Source organism: Oryctolagus cuniculus, chromosome 1, assembly GCF_964237555.1.
Source record: "Oryctolagus cuniculus chromosome 1, mOryCun1.1, whole genome shotgun sequence".
Classification (NCBI taxonomy): Eukaryota; Metazoa; Chordata; class Mammalia; order Lagomorpha; family Leporidae; genus Oryctolagus; species Oryctolagus cuniculus.
Genome location: NC_091432.1, coordinates 55,909,840 through 55,931,067, shown reverse-complemented (window position 1 = coordinate 55,931,067; position 21,228 = coordinate 55,909,840). Strand labels below are relative to the sequence as shown.

At 41.0% G+C, this 21,228-nt stretch overlaps 1 protein-coding gene across 4 annotated transcripts in view; it reads right to left on the bottom strand.

Moving 5' to 3' along the window:
* Nucleotides 1–21,228, bottom strand: part of SBF2 (SET binding factor 2) — a 523,890-nt gene that overhangs the window by 464,842 nt on the left and 37,820 nt on the right. The window lies entirely within an intron of this gene.

Here is a 21,228-nt window from a genome sequence, read left to right as displayed (position 1 = left end):
CCTGGCCACAGCAGAGAGCTGGCCTGGAAGAGGGGCAACCGGGACAGAATCCGGCGCCCCGAATGGGACTAGAACCCGGTGTGCCAGCGGTGCAAGGTGGAGGATTAGCCTAGTGAGCCGCAGCGCTGGCTCTCTCTCTTTTAAATAAATAAAAATGAATCTTAAAAACAACAACAAGGGGCTGGCGTTGTGGCACAGCAGGTTAAGACCCGGCCTGAAGTATCAGCATCCCATATGGGCTCTCATTCCAGTCCCAGTGCTCCATTTCCAATCCAGCTCCCTGCTAATGCACCTGGAAAAGCAGCAGAAAATAGCCCATGTCCTTGGGCCCCTGCACCACGTGGGAAACCCAGAAGAGGCTCCTGGCTCCTGATTTCGGATCAGCTCCACTCCAGCCACTGCAGCCATTTGGAGAGTGAACCAGCAGATCGAAGATGTCTCCCTCCCTCCCTTTCTCCCTCCCTCTAACTCTTTCTTTCAAATAAATAAAATAAATCTTAAAAACAACAATAAAACATTTCATTTCTGGTGACCACAGATGAAAACTTAAGTACCTTTCACTACTAGGTGCCATGGACTGATTATCAGTGACCTTCCCACATTCCTTGAGGATTTGTTGGTGTTAACAGTTTTAGCACTTTACTGTAGTGGTCTGAGATCAGAATCTACTCCAAGTAGTTTAAGTAAAAAGTCTTAATACAAAAATCAAGATGCTCACAAAATCATTGGGAAAAGTGAAAAAGCAGGCTCTCGCAACTAAACTTCCAGTAACAACTCTTAGACCACAGAACCACGTTACCTCTGCCACAGTCACAAAAGCTGGCACCATCACTGCAGGAAGCTGGTAAACAAAGAAGCCACCTTAGAAACTGCACAATTGGAAAGTCACTGCTAAATTAAGAAACTACACAAACTACTAGCTCAGAATCACTCCACCTCTCTTGCTACCCTCTCTCCCTCTCCAGGTGGCTCAGTTCCAAATCAAAACACATCTGACAGGCAGAACCTAAATATGTCTAGGAACAAAATAGCCTATAGGGAAAGAATATACTGGTCAGGAAGACTATGAAGCATTCTCATTCTGAAAGTTAAGTTTCTCACAGTCATTTTAAAAATGGGTATTCCCCAGGAGGCATATTGAATTTTAAACTATCAATAATACAATTTCCTGAGCCAGCATTACTGGTAAGAGGGGAAATTCAAACTCTTAGGTGTATGAACCAGCAGAACTTAGCAGCTCTATAACCAAAAAACTTTTTTAAAGATTTATTTATTTGAAATAGTTACACAGAGAGAGGAGAGGCAGAGAGAGCGAGCGAGAGAGGTCTTCCCTCTGATGGTTCACTCCCCAGATGGCAGCAACGGCCGGAGCTCTGCTGATCTGAAGCCAGGAGCCAGGAGCTTCTTCCAGGTCTCCCATGTGGGTGCAGGGGCCCAAGGACGTGGGCCATCTTCCACTGCTTTCCCTGGCCATAGCAGAGAGCTGGACAGGAAGTGGAGCAGCCGGGTCTCAAACCGGCACCCATATGGGATGCTGACACTTCAGGCAGGGCATTAACCCACTGTGCTACAGCGCCAGCCCCTAAAACAAAATTTTTTAAGATTTATTTATTTATTTGAAAGGCAGAGTTACAGACAGGCAGAGACAGAGAGATCTTCCATCCATTGGTTCACTCCCCAAATGGCCACAATAGCCAAAGCTGGGCAGACCCAAAGCCAAGGGCCTGGAACTTCTTCAGGGTCTACCACACGTGTACAGGAGCCCAAGGACTTAGACCATCTTCTGCTTTCCTAGGCCATAGTAGAGAGCTGAATCAGAAAGGGGCAGCTGGGTCTCAAATTGGCACCCATAACGGATGCTGGCACTTCAGGTGGTAGCTTTACCCACTACACCACAGCACTGGCCCCTCTGAAACAAAATATTCTTAAAAACTGAAAATACTACTTAGAGGGGGCTGAAAGAATATTTCACTGTAATGTTAGAAAGATATAAATTGTTTTAAACCTTTGTTTTTTCTTATATAGTTAAAAATCCTCTCCAAGTTCTCTTATCAATTCAACTAACCTGGAATAAGGGGGTAAAGGTGTATTTTTTTTTAAGATTTATTTTCTTTTATTTGAAAGTCAGAGTTACAGAGAGAGAGGAGAGGCAAAAAGAGAGGAGAGACGGAGAGAGGAGGAGGGGAGAGGAGGGGAGATCCGAAGCCAGGAGCCAGGAGCTCCTTCTGGGTCTCCCACGTGGGTGCAGGGGCCCAAGGACTTGGGCCATCTTCTACTGCTATCCCAGGCCATAGCAGAGAGCTGAATCAGAAGATCTCTGTCTCTCCCTCTCTGTAACTTTGCCTTTCAAATAAATCATTCAATCTTGGGGAGGACATGTCAATGGGTTCCCACTATCTATAATTTAAAATGCAAACTCCTTGGCATGACACCCAAAACCTTTAATGAAGTATCCCCAACCCAACTTCTCTGGTCTCATATTTCTTTACTTTTGAAAAACAATTATTGATTTTACTTATTTGAGAGGCAGCAAATGGAAGAGCAAGAGAGAGACAGACAGGGAGGGAGGAACAAAGTGAGGTAGGAATTTTTCCATCTGCTGATTCACTCCCCAAATGACCACAACAGTTAAAGATGGACCAGACAAAATCTAAGAGCCATGAACTCACTCAAGGTATCCCACATCGGTGTCAGGGACACAACTACTTGAGACATCTCTGCAACCTCACCAGGCACACATTAGAAGAAAGTTGGGGGGCTGGTGCTGTGGCGTAGCAGGTAAAGGTGCCACCTGCAGTGCCAGCATCCCATATGGGCGCTGGTTCCAGTCCCAGCTGCTCCACTTCTGATCCAGCTCTCTACTATGTCCTGGGAAAGCAGTAGAAGATGGCCCAGGTCCTTGGGCCCCTGCACCCGTATGGTAAGACACAAAGGAAGTTCCTGGCTCCTGGCTTTGGATCGGTGCAGCTCTGGCTGTTGTAGCCAATTGGGGAGTGGACCAGCAGATGGAAGACTCCCCCCACCCCCCGCTTTTCCTTCTCCCTCTGTATAACTCAGACTTTCAAATAAATAAATAAATCTTTAAGAAAAAAAAAAGAAGGAAGTTGGAATCCAGGGCACAGCCAGGACCCAAACCCAGGCACTCTGATATGGAATGCAGGAACCCCACGCAGTACCTTAATCACTAAGCAGAATGCCCACCCTTGTTTCATATTTTTTTTTTAATTTTTATTTTTTTTGACAGGCAGGAGTGGACAGTGAGAGAGAGAGAAAGGTCTTCCTTTGCCATTGGTTCACCCTCCGATGGCCGCTGCGGCTGGAGCGCTGCAACCAGTGCACCGCGCCAATCCGATGGCAGGAGCCAGGTACTTATCCTGGTCTCCCATGGGGTGCAGGGCCCAAGGACTTGGGCCATCCTCCACTGCACTCCCTGGCCACAGCAGAGGGCTGGCCTGGAAGAGGGGCAACCGGGACAGAATCCGGCACCCCGACCGGGACTAGAACCCAGTGTGCCGGCGCCACAAGGCAGAGGATTAGCCTAGTGAGCCGCGGCGCCGGGCTTTTTTTTTTTTTTTTCCCCTTGCTTCATATTTTAACACCTCCCCATATATATCCTCTACTGTGGTCACACCAAAACTAGTATCTGCAATTCATCTACAAAGCCAGTCATTCTTAGGTCCCCATAAATTTTATTTATGCTCTTCTCTCTTCTTCCTAGAAAGCCCTTGATTCCATTCTTCATCAGGCACACCCTTATTTCTCATGGGTAAAACACAGAAATCACCTCCTCCACAAAGTCTTCTTTCATCTTCTCTCTTCCCTACCAGACTGGGTTAAGATCCCTTTCTCTGGGCTCTCCACAGTAGCCTGTTTATCCCTCTATCATGGCTCCTTTCACTTATATTACTATCTTCTTCCTGGTTGTCTTCCCCACAAGACTGTTACTTCTTTTAAGATGAGGAAATGTGGCTATTCTCTGAATTAAACAATTTACAAAGGCAATATTCAAATGACAATTTCTTAACTGATTTGCACATGATGTATCTATAAAGCTGGTATGAACATGAAGGACTACAATCATGAAGGGAATATCCTCACACAAAAAGGAATAAGAGAGGGTCCACTTCTCTGCTTTGGCTGAACAAACACCCACTAGATTAATCTTCCCACAGATAACTATAAATTTTGAATAAATACAAAAATTAGATCTAAAGACATTGAAAAGTGACCAAAAGCAAACTAATACTGGAGGAAATCAATACTTAGAAGACACTGGTATTATCTAGGGCAAGGCCTAAGTTTCTAGCCCCCGCTTAAAACTGCTTGCCTTAGAGAACAGCATAATTTAAGGGAAGAAGTTCCTCCCCAGGACAACTGGCTTAAATTGGTGAGATCCAAGATTGCTGCCAACATGAATTCAAGGAAACCTCAAACCTCACTATAACTCTCACTGTTGCCATGACAGTTGCCACTCATCATAACAACCAGCACTAGGCAAAGAGACCATAAGATGACAAAAAGGTGGTTCCCAAATTCCTAGAATTATGCCACCCCTTCCCCAGAAAAGTCATGAATATTTTTCCCACTAACTAACAAACTCCCCTCCTTCATTCCTATTGCCCTATATCCAAGACTTCTCAGGCCCTAGAAGATGAAGGAGTAGATTTGTGAGCTAAGCTCCTGATACTCCATTCTATGGCCACTGAACACATCTTGTGCCATTAATGCTCAACTTTAGTTTTGCTGTTAGCTTTATGACACTGAACAAAGGATCTGATTTTGGGGTCCCTAATCCCTAAACAAAGGTAACAGTGGTATTAGGTGAATTTCCCACCTACAGCTTTTGACTTGAGAGCCTGTCCACTTGGCATCATAGGAATATCTAAAACACCAAGATAAATTCCACAGCCTATCTTGAACACCAGAAGATAGAGTTCAGGGAATCCACAGATGCAAGAAAGTCAGAGAAGAACCTAAGAAAGAAGAGAGTGAGAAAGGAAGAGACACAAAATCCAGGAACGGATTGTACAAATCTGAGGCTGATTCCTGAATCACAAATGCAAAAGAACAGACTCTAAGCAGCTCGGTTAAGGATAAAAGAACTGAACTAAGTGCTATACCACCCAAGAGACAGCTCATAGTTTGAATCCAATCATGTTAACTGTTTGCTAATCATGAGCATAAATAATCTTTGGAAGAATACAACAGAAATCAGAGTCTCCACAATTTCATTTTCACAATGTCTAGGACATAATCCAAAATTCCATGACATTTAAAAAAAAAAAAAGGATGGAAAAAAATGTGATCCATTTTCAAGAGAAAAAATAGAGACTAATTCCAAGATGATCCTGATGTTGGAATTTGCAAAGATTTTCAAGCAATTGTTACATAGTTCTTAAGAAATTAAAAGGGGGCTGGTGCTGTAGTGTAGCAGGTAAAGGCACCACCTGCAGTGCAGCACCCCACATGGATGCCAGTTTGAGTCCCAGCTGCTCCACTTCTGACCCAGCTCTCTACTATAGCCTGGGAAAGTAGTAGAAGATGGCCCAAGTCCTTTGGCCCCTGCACACACACTTGGGAGACCCAGAAGCAGCTCCTAACTTCAGATCAGCACAGCTCTGGCCATTGCAGCCATTTGGGTAGTGAACCAGTGGACAGAAGACCCTTTTCTCCCCCTGCCCTGACCTCTGCCTCTCTGTAACTCTGCCTTTCAAATAAAACAGTAAATAAATCTTTAAAAAAATAATAAATTTAAAATTTTTAAAAACGAAATTAAAGGAAACTTTAACAGAAAAACAGCAACTAAAAAGATAACAAAATAAAATACTAGAACTGAAAAATACAATATGTGAAACTTAAAGATTCACTGCCTGGGGCCAGCATTGTAGCATAGTGGGTAAAGCCATGGCCTGCAATCCCAGCATCCCTTATAGCCACTAGTTTGTGTTCTGGTTACTCCACTTTCAATCCAACTGCCTGCTAATGGTCTGAGAAAAGCAGCAAAAGGTGGTCCAACTGTTTGGGCACCAGCCACACATATAGGATGTCTGGATGAAGCTCCTGGCTCCTAGCTTAGCTCTGGCCCAGCCTTGGCCATTGCAGCCATCTGGGGAGTGAACCAGCAGATGGAAGACTGATCTTGATCTTTCTCTCTGTCTCTGTCTCTCCCCTCTAACTCTTACAAATAAATAAATCTTAAAAAAAAAAATTCACTGCCTAATATAATAAAGACAACAGAAAAAGCTGTATATTTGAATATAGGCCAATATAATTGTTGAATCTGAAGAAATGAGAGAAAAAATGATTTAGGGGAAAAATAAAAGGAACAGAGCCTCAAGGAAATTCTTCACAAAGAACGCTAGAAGAATTTCTTTACGCTAAAGGAAAATGACTTTAGACAGAAACTCAGAGCTTCATAAGGGGTAAAGAGCCTCAGAAATATCTTGAGACACATTAATTCAACAAATATTTAGTAAGAGCCTAGATACAAAATGTCCTTTAGGTAGTAAGTGTGTTTCATTATATTATATATAAATCCCTTTTATTAATTTGTTTTGTATTTTCAGGGATGTTTATCAATAGGTTTATATATTCTTTTTTTTTTTTTTTTTTTTTTGACAGGCAGAGTTAGACAGTGAGGGAGAGAGAGACAGAGAGAGAAAGGTCTTCCTTCCGTTGGTTCACCCCTCAAATGGCCACTACGGCCAGCACACTGCACCAATCCGAAGCCAGGAGCCAGGTGCTTCCTCCTGCTCTCCCATGTGGGTGCAGGGTCCAAGCACTTCGGTCATCCTCCACTGCCTTCCCGGGCCACAACAAAGCTGGACTAGAAGAGGAGCAACCATGACAGACCCGGCGCCCCAACCGGGACTAGAACCTGGAGTACCGGTGCCGCAGGCGGAGGATTAGCCTAGTGAGCAGTGGCGCTGCCCTAGGTTTATATATTCTAACCATAAGTCTTTACCTCTGAAACTGTGTGTACTACAAATAAAAAGTAATATAATAGGTTTATGATAACTTACTTTATTTACTCATTATAAAATCTGACAAGTTAGAAATTCAGATATCAATTATTTTTCCTCTGTTCCATATTCATTCCTCAATAAGTCTTATCATTTCTATCTCTAAATACATCTTGAATCTATCCATTTTTTTCTTCATCTCTATTGCTTTGACTCTAGATCAAGCCACCGTAATTTCTACCCAGATTACTAGTCTCTCCCTTCTCCATGTATTATTCTCACAACTGTTAGAACAAATTGGGTCACATCACTCTTTTTCATTGGTTTCCCACCGCACTTTGAATAAAATCTAAACTCCTTGCTAAGCCTACAAGATGGGTACAATCTGGCTCCTACCTCCACAACCTCCTTCATTCCATTCTAATCTCAACCTTACTGATTATAAATTCCAATGATACAGAACTCCTTTCCACTCCTTGAATATGCCAAGGTCTTTTATACCTAAAGCTTTCTGTACAAACTGTTCCCTCAAACTGGTTTACTGTTCTGCCCCACCCATCACTCAGTTACACACATGGCTGGTTCCCTCCAATCCTCCAAATGTTAGTTTATATGTCATCTCTTCAGAGTGCCTATTCTGACCACTTTATTGAAAACATGTCTTTCCAAAGGGGTCATCAAAGAAGGACATACTTTTCTCTGAAGGGAGGAGAGAACTTTCACTTTGCATATGGCCCTGTCTAAATACTGATGGAATTTGTGGACTCAAAAGGCTTCCATAGCCTTGGCAGCTCATGTCAAGAGCCTGGATGGTCACTGATGTCATACATAAAAGTGTTAATTATTAAATCAACAACAGGAGTCACTGTGCACTTGCTCCCCATGTAGGACCTCTGCCCTGAATGAGCTGTACTATGAGAAATAACTGTAAAACTTGCTCTCAATCTGTACTTTATACCTGGTATGTGTGTGGGTAGGTGCAAACTATTGAAATCTTTACTTAGGATAGAGCTGGTCCTCTGTATATAAAGTTAATTAAAAACAAACCTTAATGAAGAATGGGATGGGAGAGGGAGTAGGAGGTGGGATGGGATTGAGAGTGGGAGGGCAGAAATGGGGGAAAGAACCACCATATTCCTAAAAGCTGCACATATGAAATCTGTATTCATCAAATAAAAGCCTTCTAAAAAAAATAGGTCTTACCATTGTTCTCTAATAGTGCACTATTTTTCCCTTCTTAGAACCTGTCACACAAAATAATTATATTTTTTTTGTTTTGCTTTACTTTTATTGTCTGAGATCCCTACAGGATCCTAGCTCCATGAGAACATGAACCACATCAGCACTGTTTACTGGGAGACTTAATGGACAACACAATAAAACCACTGATGATGCTGAGCAATTTTTTAAATTTTTTAACTAAAAACCTAAAACGGATTCAAGGTTTTCCACATCCCAAATACTGTTTCATTTTAAATAGTTTATATGACATCTTAGTTGATCTTCTTAAAGGTGGGGAGGTACAAGGAGACTGATCTGACAAATTTGCAGACACAAATTTTTATTAACAATAAAGATAACATAAAAGTATTTTCTGTATTAGCCCTGAGAATCGAAGTTACTTAGAATTAGGATGGCAAATATTTAAACTTAAGTAAATCATTGGCAATCTTGCAAAAACATATCAATGCCTTAAATCAATTTGAGAATATTACTAACATTTAACAATTTCAATAAATAAATAAAAACATTTTCATTTCTATTTTTAGAAGACCCAAATGGAACATGAAATTATGCCAAAGAAGTGAAGAACATTTTCTAACAGATGTGTAGCCATTTAAAAACTAAATTCTCTATCAAAAAAACAGTTGTCTAAGTGGTATAAGAATGTTCTCGAGAAAAATAGTAAACATCTAAATCCTAGACAAGGAGTACTCTCTGTTCCTAAGGATTAGTCAAAAAGCTTGTATTTGTGGTATTATAAATAGAAATGTATTTCTTAATATGTGTTCTATTTTTATTTCTTTTATTATCTCTACAGGAGTTTTAGATGACAACGACTATCATTTTTAAAAAGAGTACAGAGCTGGGTTTTTGGCTTCATTTATTTAATTCTATCAAAATCAGTCCTCAATTTATCCATCCTGCTGTGAAATAACATCCTGAGTGGATTACTTTTAACTATCCCAAGGGAAACTATTTTATGCTTACCAGTAACATTTCAACATTCAAGATTCAAACATTTGTAGTAAACTAAAACATGGTGTCATTAGGCTGGCAACAAGTTAAACAGCCTGGCAATACCCACGCATTGATGAGAATTTTTTTAAGGGTACTCATATACCTTGCTGCTAAAAGTATAAATTGGCAAAATTTGCAGAGGTCTATAGTAACATGTTTCAGAAGTCTAAAAAATTAATTCCTTTTAAACCAGGATTTTCATGCCTAAAATTCTAGCAAACAGAATTAAGCAGTCAGGAGAGATATAGAAGCCTGTAAGATAGCATTGGAAAAAAAAAAAAAAAAGACCTACATATTATTTGGATATTTGACACTGACAATTGATTAAATTAATTATGGTGTATTCATGGGTCAGTCCAATCATAATAGTGACTATTCAATTTTTTTTAAAGATTTATTTTATTTATTTGAAAGTCAGAGTTACACAGAGAGAGGAGAGGCAGAGAGAGAGAGAGAGAGAGAGAGAGAGAGAGGTCTTCCATCCGTTGGTTCACTACCCAAATGGCCGCAACAGCTGGAGCTGCACCAGTCCAAAGCCAGGAGCCAGGAGCTTCTTCCGGGTCTCCCACACGAGTGCAGGAGCCCAAGGACTTGGGCCATCTTCTACTGCTTTCCCAGGCAATAGCAGAGAGCTGGATTGGAAGAGGAGCAGCCAGGACTAGAACTGGCGCCCATAAGGGATGCTGGCGCTTCAGGCCAGGGCTTTAATCCACTGCACCATAGCGCCGGCCCCTCAATTTTGTTTTAAAGTCAGTATACAGCTATTAAAAACAGCATGTACCTTTAGTTACTGGCATATCTAAACAACAGTAATTGAAAAAAATTTACAAAACACCATTATAGTAAAGTCAACATTTAAATACCAAAACATATGTTTAAGCAATTGAGACGTATATAAACTAAAAATGTTAACAGAATTATATTTAATTGGTAGGATTTGCTTGTTTTTATTTTATCTGAATTTTTAAAATAAGTATTTACAAATTTTATTATTGGAGGTGGGAGGAAGGCTTTCATTTGAGAAAAAGTTTATTTCCCAAATATCAAGCATACTTCTAAATCTCCCCAAACTTAAAACCTGTCACTTCTATAATGAGTCCTTCAGACATATCATCCCCCTTACACTTAGAATTTGTTTTCACTGAAGGTCATGATGAATTTGCCATTTTAGTCACACCCTCTCCAGCCCCAGGGTGACCAAGAATACAATTTTCCCATCTTAGTAGCCCTAGTTTCCTGAGTTTAGAGAGTGTGGACTCTCATATAAAATACTGAAAACATATGTGGTCCATATAGCCCCTTTAAGCAAATATTTTCAACAAAATGAGCAAATTGGCTGTATATGAAATGCTATTTTTACCACTGATTTTCATTTTACTTTCCATTTAATCTATCGGGTCTTCTCTCTGAAAATTTCACATTGATAGACTAACTTCAATCTTAAATTTTCTTTACAAAGTAGCTACCTAAGCAACTGTCTCTGACACGGGCATCCCATATGAGCACCGGTTTGAGTCTCATATACTCTACTTCTGATCCAGCTCCCTACTAAAGTGCCTAGGAAAGCAGCAGAAAATCCCCTGCCATCCATGAGGGATACCTGGTTGGAGTTCCAGGCTCCTGGCTTTGGCCTGGCCCAGCCCTGACCATTGTAGCCATCTGGGAAGTGAACCAGCAAATAGGAAGAGTTCCATCTCTCTCTCTCTTTTTGTCTCCTGTCAATTCTCTCTGTAACTCTACCTTTCAAATAACTAAATAAATAAATCTTTTTTAAAATAGTTACCTTGTCATTGCAGTTGATTCTCATTTTTATATTTTGCGAAGACTCTCCATATATGATAAGCATTGTTACAATCACCATCAAAACTGTATTAGGAAAAGCTATTTTATTCCTATCATAAAGCATGAGAACTATTCATCCAGCTCTCTCTTCCCCCTAAAATTTTCCCCAGCCAGATGTGCTTATTTCGAGTAATCATCTCATAATCTCATACCAATAATGAGATTTAATAAACTAAGAAGTATTTATTTAGTTCATTTTGTCTAACTTTTTAGTGTATCACCTAGTCAAAAAAAGTTTTAGAAGAATTCTGTATTATTTGTAGTAATACTCCAAAAAGAAATTATTGATTAGTGTATCAACCAAAGAGATGAGTCATTCAGATTCCTTTCAAGAAAGAATTTGGGATTCAGCAAGGAAGCTAAGTTATTGATAGAGCCCTTGGGCCCTATCTCAGCTTTCTAGCTAAAACCAGAATCTTCCCAACAATTCCCCCAAAGGCTAAGCATAGCTTGGGTACAAGGGCCTGGCCATTTCTGCTAAATATGGGACTCCTCCAACAAATATTCCATGCTCTAGAGCTCCCTATTGGTTTGCCTGAGAAACTGTCAGATTGGCAGCATGGTGAGGAAACTCTCCTGCTTTCATTAATCCTATCCTACGATGATTTCCAATAAATCCTTTGCAATCTCAACTCCACTTGTGCATCTTCTTCCCAAAGGACCAAACAGACATAATGACTGAATCCTTACACATCATTGTTATTCATCAAAGACGTAGATTTAAAATTAGAATTCTAGGGCCCTTGTTGTTGCATAGTGAACGAAGCTGCAGCCTGCGATGTCAGCATCCCCTATGGGTGCAAGTTCAATTCCTGGCTGTTTCCCTTGTGATCCAATCCAGTTCCGGCTAAGGTGCCTGGGAAGCAACGGATGATGGCACTAATGCTTGGGTCCCTGCACCCATGTGGGAGAACCGTAAGAAACTTGCCCAGCCCTGGTTGTTGTGGACATCTGGAAAGTTAACCAATATATGGAAGACCTCTCTCTTTCTCAAATAAATAAATGTCTTTAAATAAATAATAGTATCTCAACACATCTATTTCTCTCATTTATATACCTCAACAGATTCTTCCACAGGTACTCATGAGATGAGATTTAGGAAAAATAGTTACTGTAGAAGAAGTTTACATTGTATTTGACATCGTGGTTGAGGTAGTTGTTTTTATCCTCTCCATTTAATGCTGTAAATGTTTTCTTCTGATAACAACAATGTATTTTTTTCTGATTATTCCACTGACCCAATGTCCTACCTTGATAATATTTCTGTATGGCAGTTAGACCATTTCTTTTGCTTTAAGAAAGTTCATTTTGCTGAATTGCTAGAGCAATTCCTCAACATGTTCATTTTTAACAATTTTACTTTATGCTATACCCATATGAAATGTTAAATTCGTAAACTTTTATCTTAGAGCATTTTGGGGAGAAGACAAAATTTCTGCTATATTAGCTTCCTTTTCCTAACCCAGTCTATTTTTCCCAAGTCAAATTTACAGTTTTAAATTTTGTCAAGAGGATCATGTTGCATGAAATAAGCCAGACACAGGAAAACAAATCCTGCATGTTCTCTCTCATATGTGAGAGCTTAAAAAAAAAATCAGGGGGCCGGCGCTGTGGCACAGTGGTTAACGCCCTAACCTGAAGCGCCAGCATCCCATATGGGCGCTAGTTCGACACCCAGCTGCTCTACTTCTAATCCAGCTCTCTGCTGTGGCCTGGGAAGGCAGTACAAGATAGCCCAAGTTCTTGGACCACTGCACCCACGTGGGAAGACCCAGAGGAAGTTCCAGGCTCTCAGCTTCGGATCAGCTCAGCTCCGGTTGTTGCAGACAATTGGAAAGTGAACCAACATCGGATGGAAGACCTCTCTCTCTCTCTGCCTCTCCTCTCTGTGTAACTTTGACTTTCAAATAAATAAATAAATCTTTAAAAAAAAAAAATCAGAAAGAAATACCTATGTATCAGTTTTGCTACAAATAGTGTTTTGTCAAACTTCGTTTTGAATCTTTGTCAGGCAAATTGTTAAGAACTATACACTTTAGGCCGGCGCCGCGGCTCACTAGGCTAATCCTCCGCCTAGCGGCGCTGGCACACCGGGTTCTAGTCCCGGTCGGGGCACCGGATTCTGTCCCGGTTGCCCCTCTTCCAGGCCAGCTCTCTGCTGTGGCCAGGGAGTGCAGTGGAGGATGGCCCAGGTGCTTGGGCCCTGCACCCCATGGGAGACCAGGAAAAGCACCTGGCTCCTGGCTCCTGCCATCGGATCAGCGCGGTGCGCCGGCCGCAGCGCGCCGGCCGCGGCGGCCATTGGAGGGTGAACCAACGGCAAAGGAAGACCTTTCTCTCTGTCTCTCTCTCTCACTGTCCACTCTGCCTGTCAAAAAAAAAAAAAAAAAAAAAAAAAAAAGAACTATACACTTCAATAGTTTTGATTATCTAAGACTATTTTAAAGTTTATAATGGGGGAAGTTGACATCTTTTCACTTGATTGTTGTTTATGGTCTTTGACTGTGTTCCTACTGAACTATGATCTTTTTGCTTTTTATTTGTTGAACTCTTTATTTAGTGAAGCATTAAACCTTTCACTAGAATGTAAATTGAAAATGTTATTTTGAAAATGAAAAAAAATTAAAATTCATTTTGTCAAGATTTTGTTCCTACTATATTTTAGTCAACAATAAGCTATTCCAAAGGAAGTTGCAGCCGTTAGATTTCAGTTGTGTTGCTTCCACCAAATAGCAGAATCAAAAACTTTTGGTAAACTCTCAACAAAATACTGGAAAACCAAATTTAACAGCACATCAGAAAGGTCATTCACTATTCAAGTGGAATTCACTCCAAGAATGCAAAGATGGTTCAACATATGCAAATTAATAAATGTGATACATTATATCACAACAGCAGGGGCTGGGCCAGGCCACACAGCCAAGAGCCAGGAGATTCATCCTCATCTCCCATGTGGATGCCGGGGTCCAAGAACTTGAACCATCTTCTGATGCTTTCCCAGATGCATTAGCAGGGAGCTGGATCAGAAGTGGAGCAGCTGGGTCTCAAACTGGCACCTACATGGGATGTCAGAGTCAAAGGCAGTAGCTCAATCCATTATACCACACGTCAGTCCTGATACCATGATTTTATACAGAGAAAAACATAAAAGATCCCACCAAAAACACATCAGAACTAATAATCAGTAAATTTGTAATTACAAAAATTACTATATAAAAATTAGCTATTTTGATACACAAATTTGAGGGGGCTTTAAAAGCTTTATAAAAAAAGTACATTATTGCCTCATTCCACGTTTCCACAAACTGTGAAGCTCCCTTGTAGTGAACTGTCTGAAAAAAAAAAAAAAATAAGAGGACAACTCCATTTACAATAGTTAACAAAAAAATAAGATACCTCAAATAAATTCAACCACTGAAAATTTTAAAACTCTGATAAAAGAAACTGAAGAGGACACACAGAAATGGAAAGATATCTTGTCTTCCTGGATTAAAAAATCTAATATTATTAAGATGTTCATACTACTCAAAGCTCCAGTGGGACAGGCTCATTTCAGTGTCTGTCACTGTCAGTCTCGGGTGGATCTGGCATGATTTGTCTAGACTCCAAGAGGCATAGTGACTATGAGACTCAAGTGTGACCCACCCTAGTGTCAAGTCTCAACAGCTAAAGATCTCCAACCTTGGGCAGACACCAAGAAACCTCAAGACAGTTCCTAGAAAGGGACTCTCCAGTCTTGTCTGAGTATCAGGTAGAGACCTGGACTCTGGTGGAATGGACTTCTTTTTGTATATATCATCACCAGCTTCAAATGGGTAGGAAGCACCCCAATACTGCACAGGGACTAATAACTAAGAACCAGGTGTGATCCATCTAGTGCCTGCCTGGGATGCTAAGGAGCTGCCTCTAACATCCCTCCTACAATCTTGGGCAGACAGAAAAGAACCAGAAGACTGTTTGGGAAATCAATATGAGCAAGTAAAATCCAACACTGAGCAGATCATTATTAGTCCCTGTCCCCATCTCCAAGCCACTGCCTGCAGATGGAGCCTCTGGACCTGCTTCAGTGCCAAATGGAGTTTCGTGGCCTTAGCTGATCAGTCATAGACTCCAGGCAGCATTACTAGCAGCCTATCAAGGTCAGCATAAGGCAGTAAGTCCACTTCAACAGCAGACAGACCATGGTAGGATGGGTTCTTTGGTCTTACTCCCAGACTACACTGTTCTTGGTAGACAATAGAATTCATATGCAATCTACCATCATGGCATTGGTGATTCCAGCACTTGACATCTTGGCCTAGTCCAGCCCCATGAACAAGCTTGTGGGGATACATTTCCACACTTTGAGTTCATTCTAAACAACACACCAACCACGGATTTGGGAATTATTGGCTGCATGTCCACAGCTTGGGAAAAGGAAAAAAGTAAGTGGTACAGTATTTTCTAAATGCCTCAGTCTAGGTAACAGCAATCTGGTTACACATCATTATCTAAAATTACTCATGTGGCCCTTCCTATGTACAAGAACTATGTATGAAAGGAAGGAGAAACAGGTATAGGTGAGCACTGACAACCTCTACCACAAATACCTTTTTTGTAGTACCTACAAAGATTAAAGCAAGATAATATCAGAATCAGGGTTGTGGACCAGTACTGGGCATTGCGACCATTTGGAGAGTGAACTACTGGATAGAAGAGCTCTGTCACTTTGCCTTTCAAATAAAAACAAAAGCTTCAAAAATAAACAAACAAAAACAAGATACCAGTTAACTGTCAACATTTGTTAGTATACAGTCACAACTGATTTATATTTTATTGCTCTTCTTTAAGATTTATTTATTTTGAGTCAGAGTAACAGAGAGAAAGAGAGCAACAGAGAATGAGAGATCTTCTGTTCACTGGTTCACTCCCCAGATGGCCACAATGGCCAGCTCTGGGCAAGCTGAAGCCAGGAGCTTCATCCAGGTCTCCCATGTAGTGGCAGGGACCCAAATACTTAGGCTATCTTCCACTGCCTTTCCCTGGCCATTAGCAGGAAGCGGATAAGAAGTCGAACAGGGGGCTGGCGCTGTGGTGCAGCAGGTAAAGCTGCTTCCTGCAGTGCCAGCATCCCATATGGGCGCCAGTTCAAGTCCCGGCTGCTCTACTTCTGATCCAGCTCTCTGCTATGGCCTGGGAAAGCAGTAGGAGATGGCCCAAGTCCTTGGACTCCTGCACTCGCATGGGAGACCTGGAAGAAGCTCTTGGCTCCTGCCTTCAGATCAGCTCAGCTCCAGCCATTGTGGCCTGTGGATGGAAGACCTCTCTCTCTCTCTCTCTCTCCCTCTCCCTCTCCCTCTCTCTTACTCTGCCTCTCCTTCTCTATGTAACTCTTTCTTTCAAATAAATAAAATAAATCTTTTTTAAAAAAAGGATATATACAATGGATTTTAATATATAGAAAAATACTGGGGCCGGTGCAGTGGCTCAGCAGGTTAAAACCCTGGCCTGAAGTGCCAGCATCCCATATGGGCGCCGGTTTGAGTCTCAGCTGCTCCTCTTCCAATTCAGCTCTCTGCTATGGCCTGGGAAAGCAGTAGAAGATGGTCCAAGACCTTGGGCCCTTGCACCCATGTGGGAGACCCAGAAGAAGCTCCTGGCTCCTGGCTTTGGATCGACACAGCTCTGGCCGTTGCAACCAATTGGGAAGTGAACCAGTAGACAGAAGACCTCTGTCTCTCTCTCTCTACCTCTCTCTGTAACTCTTCCAAATAAATAAAATAAATCTTTAAAAAAAAAGAAAGAAAAATACTGATATACATGGTTTTGGATATTTTGAATTTTTTGAGTATGTATTCATTTATAAAACATAAATATGTGTCTGTTTTTATCTTTGTAAACACAGGAGGCTGCATAAAATTAGTAGTGAAACAGCAGTACTCTCAAAATAAAAAGGGAGTGGGGGAGGATCCCCTACAGTAAGCAAATATAAAGTGGGTCCTTCAGTTAATTAAATTTGATAGTCACACCCAATAACCAATTAAAAGAAATTCTGCAATGTGTCCACAGAAAGCATATTAGATAAGAGTGCCCCAAATTAAGCTAACTATACAGATTCAAAACTTCCTATCTCAGAGGTGACACCTTACATGAACATAATAATTTTAAGCAGGGAAAAGCATCAGTTTCTCATAATATCAAGAGATAAGCATAAAATCATTAAGACAAAATAACAGGATAATGTATTAGGTTTAGCTGGTTAGAAAAAAAATTAAAGACTGTCTTATTTCTGAGAAAGACAATAAATTTTCAAAATAAATGCCAATTTGTAGAAAAGATGAGAATATAACAGCACCATGATACAATACATAAAACCTGAAATAAACAGAGCTGGCCTGGAGAACTAAAATTTGAATCATCATCATCAATTTTAATGTCCAACACAAACATTAACTAGTGACACAGAACCTGCACTCTTTGCAGATTATACTATATACTTTTCACATTTTAGAGTGGCAACACTACTAAAACCCAGAGAAGATAAAACCAAAATATAATTGCATATGAATGAATAGCACCTTGGAAAGAAGAAAAACCAGAATAGTAATATATTTTGATAAGGGTAAGCAGTTAAATTTATGGCATTTAAAAATACAACTGGTTTGGTGAAATCATTTAGATACCTTTTTGTCTGCTTTTAAAATGATTTAAAAGAACACTGATCATAAAATTTTATGACTTTGGGGCCAGCTCCATGGAATAGAGTGTTAATACATCACCTGCAGTGCTGGCATCCCTTATGGGTGCCAGTCCAAGTCCTGGCTGCTCTACTTCCAAACTGGCTCCCTATGGATGGCGTCTGGGCAAACAGCGGAGGATGGCACAAACGTATGGACTCCTGCACACACATGGAAGACCCAGAAGAAGCTCCTGGCTCCTAGATTCGGCCTGGGCCAGCCCCGGTCCTTGTGGTCATTTGGGGAGGGAATCAGCAGGCAGAAGATCTACCCATCCATCTACCTATCTATATCTCTCTCCCTTTCAAATAAACAAATACATCTTTTTAAAAAATTCTCTTTATTTTTTATTATTTATTTATTTATTTGACAGGCAGAGTGGACCATGAGAGAGAGAGACAGAGAGAAAGGTCTTCCTTTGCCGTTGGTTCGCCCTCCAATGGCACTGCGGCCGGCACACCGCGCTGATCCAAAGGCAGGAGCGCCCAAGGACTTGGGCCATCCTCCACTGCACTCCTGGGCCACAGCAGAGAGCTGGCCTGGAAGAGGGGCAACCGGGACAGAATCCGGCGCCCCGACCGAGACTAGAACCTGGTGTGCCAACGCCGCAAGGTGGAGGATTAGCCTAGTGAGCCGCGGCGCCGGCCCAAAAAAATTCTCTTTATTTAACACAGCAGCACTTTAGGTCCTGAGGATCAGAATTCCATACAGGAAGCTGAGGGAACACAATGCAGCCCTTCATGCTCCTTACACTAATTTAAAAAATTATGTGTATTATATGTGACTTCAATGTCTCAAGGTATTTCAGTTTGCAAAAGTAAATTTTAAATATCTGAGAAATTTTATTTGTTAAATCCTTAAGTTTGACTTTTTCATATAATTAATATGAGAATACTGAGAAATGATGTTTTTAACATTTGAGGAAATTTAATTGTCTGATAAGCTAGCACTAATAACTTGGACTATCAAACAAGATTCTAAGATTAGATTGTGCTTAAAAGAAAATGTATAGTCTTTAAAACATATACAGGCTGGTGTCACGGCTCACTAGGCTAATCCTCCGCCTTGTGGCACTGGCACACCGGGTTCTAGTCCTGGTCAGGGCTCCAGATTCTGTCCCGGCTGCCCCTCTTCCAGGCCAGCTCTCTGCTGTGGCCCAGGAGTGCAGTGGAGGATGGCCCAGGTGCTTGGGCCCTGCAACCCATGGGAGACCAGGAGAAGCACCTGGCTCCTGCCTTCGGATCAGCGTGATGCGCCGGCCACAGCGGCCATTGGAGGGTGAACCAACGGCAAAGGAAGACCTTTCTCTCTGTCTCTCTCTTTCTCACTGTCCACTCTGCCTGTCAAAAAAAAAAAAAAAAAAGTAAATGTTATCCACAAAGATAGACCTAAATTATTAAATTATTAGTTTAATTGAATAGATCTTGTACACTGAATTTTTGTGTTTTTTTTTTAATAGAAGAAAATATTAGGAAAAAAAATGGGGCCACTGCTGTGATTCTGGCATCCCATATGGGCGCCAAATCATCCTGGCTGTTCCACTACCAATCCAGCTATCTACTATGGCCTGGGAAATCAATGAAAGATACCCAAGTGCCTGGGCCTCTGCACTCACGTGGGAGGCCTTGATAAAGCTCCTGGCTCCCAGTTTCAGATGGCCATGCAGCCATTTGGGGAGTGAACCACTGGATGGAAGAGCTCTCTCACTTGCTCTTTCTCTCTCTGTCTCACTCTCTAACACTGCCATTCAAATAAATAAAAATATTTTTAAAAAGACAAAGAAATGAAAGTTAAAAATCAATTATCTCACATTTGGGGTGAGTGTTGTGGTGCAGCAGTTAAGATGCCACTTGAGCCAGCGCCGTGGCTCACTAGGCTAATCCTCTGCCTGCGGCGCCAGCACACCGGGTTCTAGTCCTGGTTGGGGCGCTGGATTCTGTCCCGGTTGCTCCTCTTCCAGGCCAGCTCTCTGCTGTGGCCTGGGAAGCAGTGGAGGATGGCCCAAGTCCTTGGGCCCTGCACCCCATGGGACCAGGAGGAAGTGCCTGGCTCCTGGCTTCAGATCAGCGCAGTGCACGGGCCGTGGAAGCCATTTGGGGAGTGAAACAATGGAAGGAAGACCTTTCTGTCTGTCTCTCTCACTAACTCTGCCTGTCAAAAAAAAAAGATGCCACTTGAGAAGGCCGTATCACATCTGGATTCAAGTCCCAGCTCCACTCCTGACTCCAGCTTACAGCTAATGCACACCCTAGGAGGCAGCAGGTGATGGCACAAGTAGTTGTGTTTTATGGCTTAACCATTTGTAGAGTAACCAGCAGATAGGAGATATTTTCACTCACTCTTTCTCCTCTCCCACTTCTAATAATTAAAAAAAAGAAAGAAAGAAAAGAAACTGAAATTCTTAAAAGCAGAGATGCAATGCCACAAAACAGCCTAATAGGTTCTAGCACTCATCTGTAACAGAAACACAATTTAATAACCATACAACTTAGGCCTCTGACACTCATGTGGGAGACCTCTATGGAGTTCTGGGATCCTAGCTTTAGCCTGGACCAACCCTGGAAGTTGTAGCCATTTATGGAGTGAACCAAGAAATGGAAGATCTCTGTCACTTTCAGCTTTATTTTTTTTTTCTGCTTATATAAAGTAATTTATTATCTTAATATTCACTGCATAAAAATGCCATAGAAGGACTGAATAGAAACATGTGGAATCATTTGTTCATTTATTCATTAATATGTTGTCAAATTCAGTTTTCTATACACTATGTTTATTCCATTTTTGTACTAGATACATATATTTAAAAAAATATTTAACTTATTATTATGAAGAAATTAAATATTTTTGAATCACTTTATTATTTGCTAGCAACAAAACTGAAACAAGTCTTATCCAATTCAATAAACCCATTTAAATACCTTTGTTCAATGACAATGTCTCTGAATATCTAGTTTACACATTTCTATTCTACACAACACTGTTTTACCCTGTTACATGGTATACAGTTAAACATTTCCATAATAAACAAGTTTCTCTTTGATATTATTCAGAACAATTTCTTCATACTCCCCAGCAATCACTCAAATATATTAAAAATGTATCCTCCTTTAAAAGGCACACACATTTACAGGTTCAAATCTTTATTGTTTTAAAATTGTTCAGATCTTCTACAATACAATATTTTGTTATTTAAATGACCTCTAAATGGTTAATGTACAATGAATATCTTTTTCTGAAACTCAACCATGAAATATGATTTCATCAATTTGATTATTCTAAACAGAGTCATAGGATGTTGGGAAGGTTTGAGTGCTGCATTTCAAACAGTCAACGGCACAGACTCTTCCCTTTAGAACCCACATGATGGATCTGTTGAAAGTGCTTTTGAAGATTGCTGATAAACTATGGCTGATCTTAAAATCAGTCAATCAAATTAGAGGGTTTTTTGTTTTAAATATCAAAGGGCA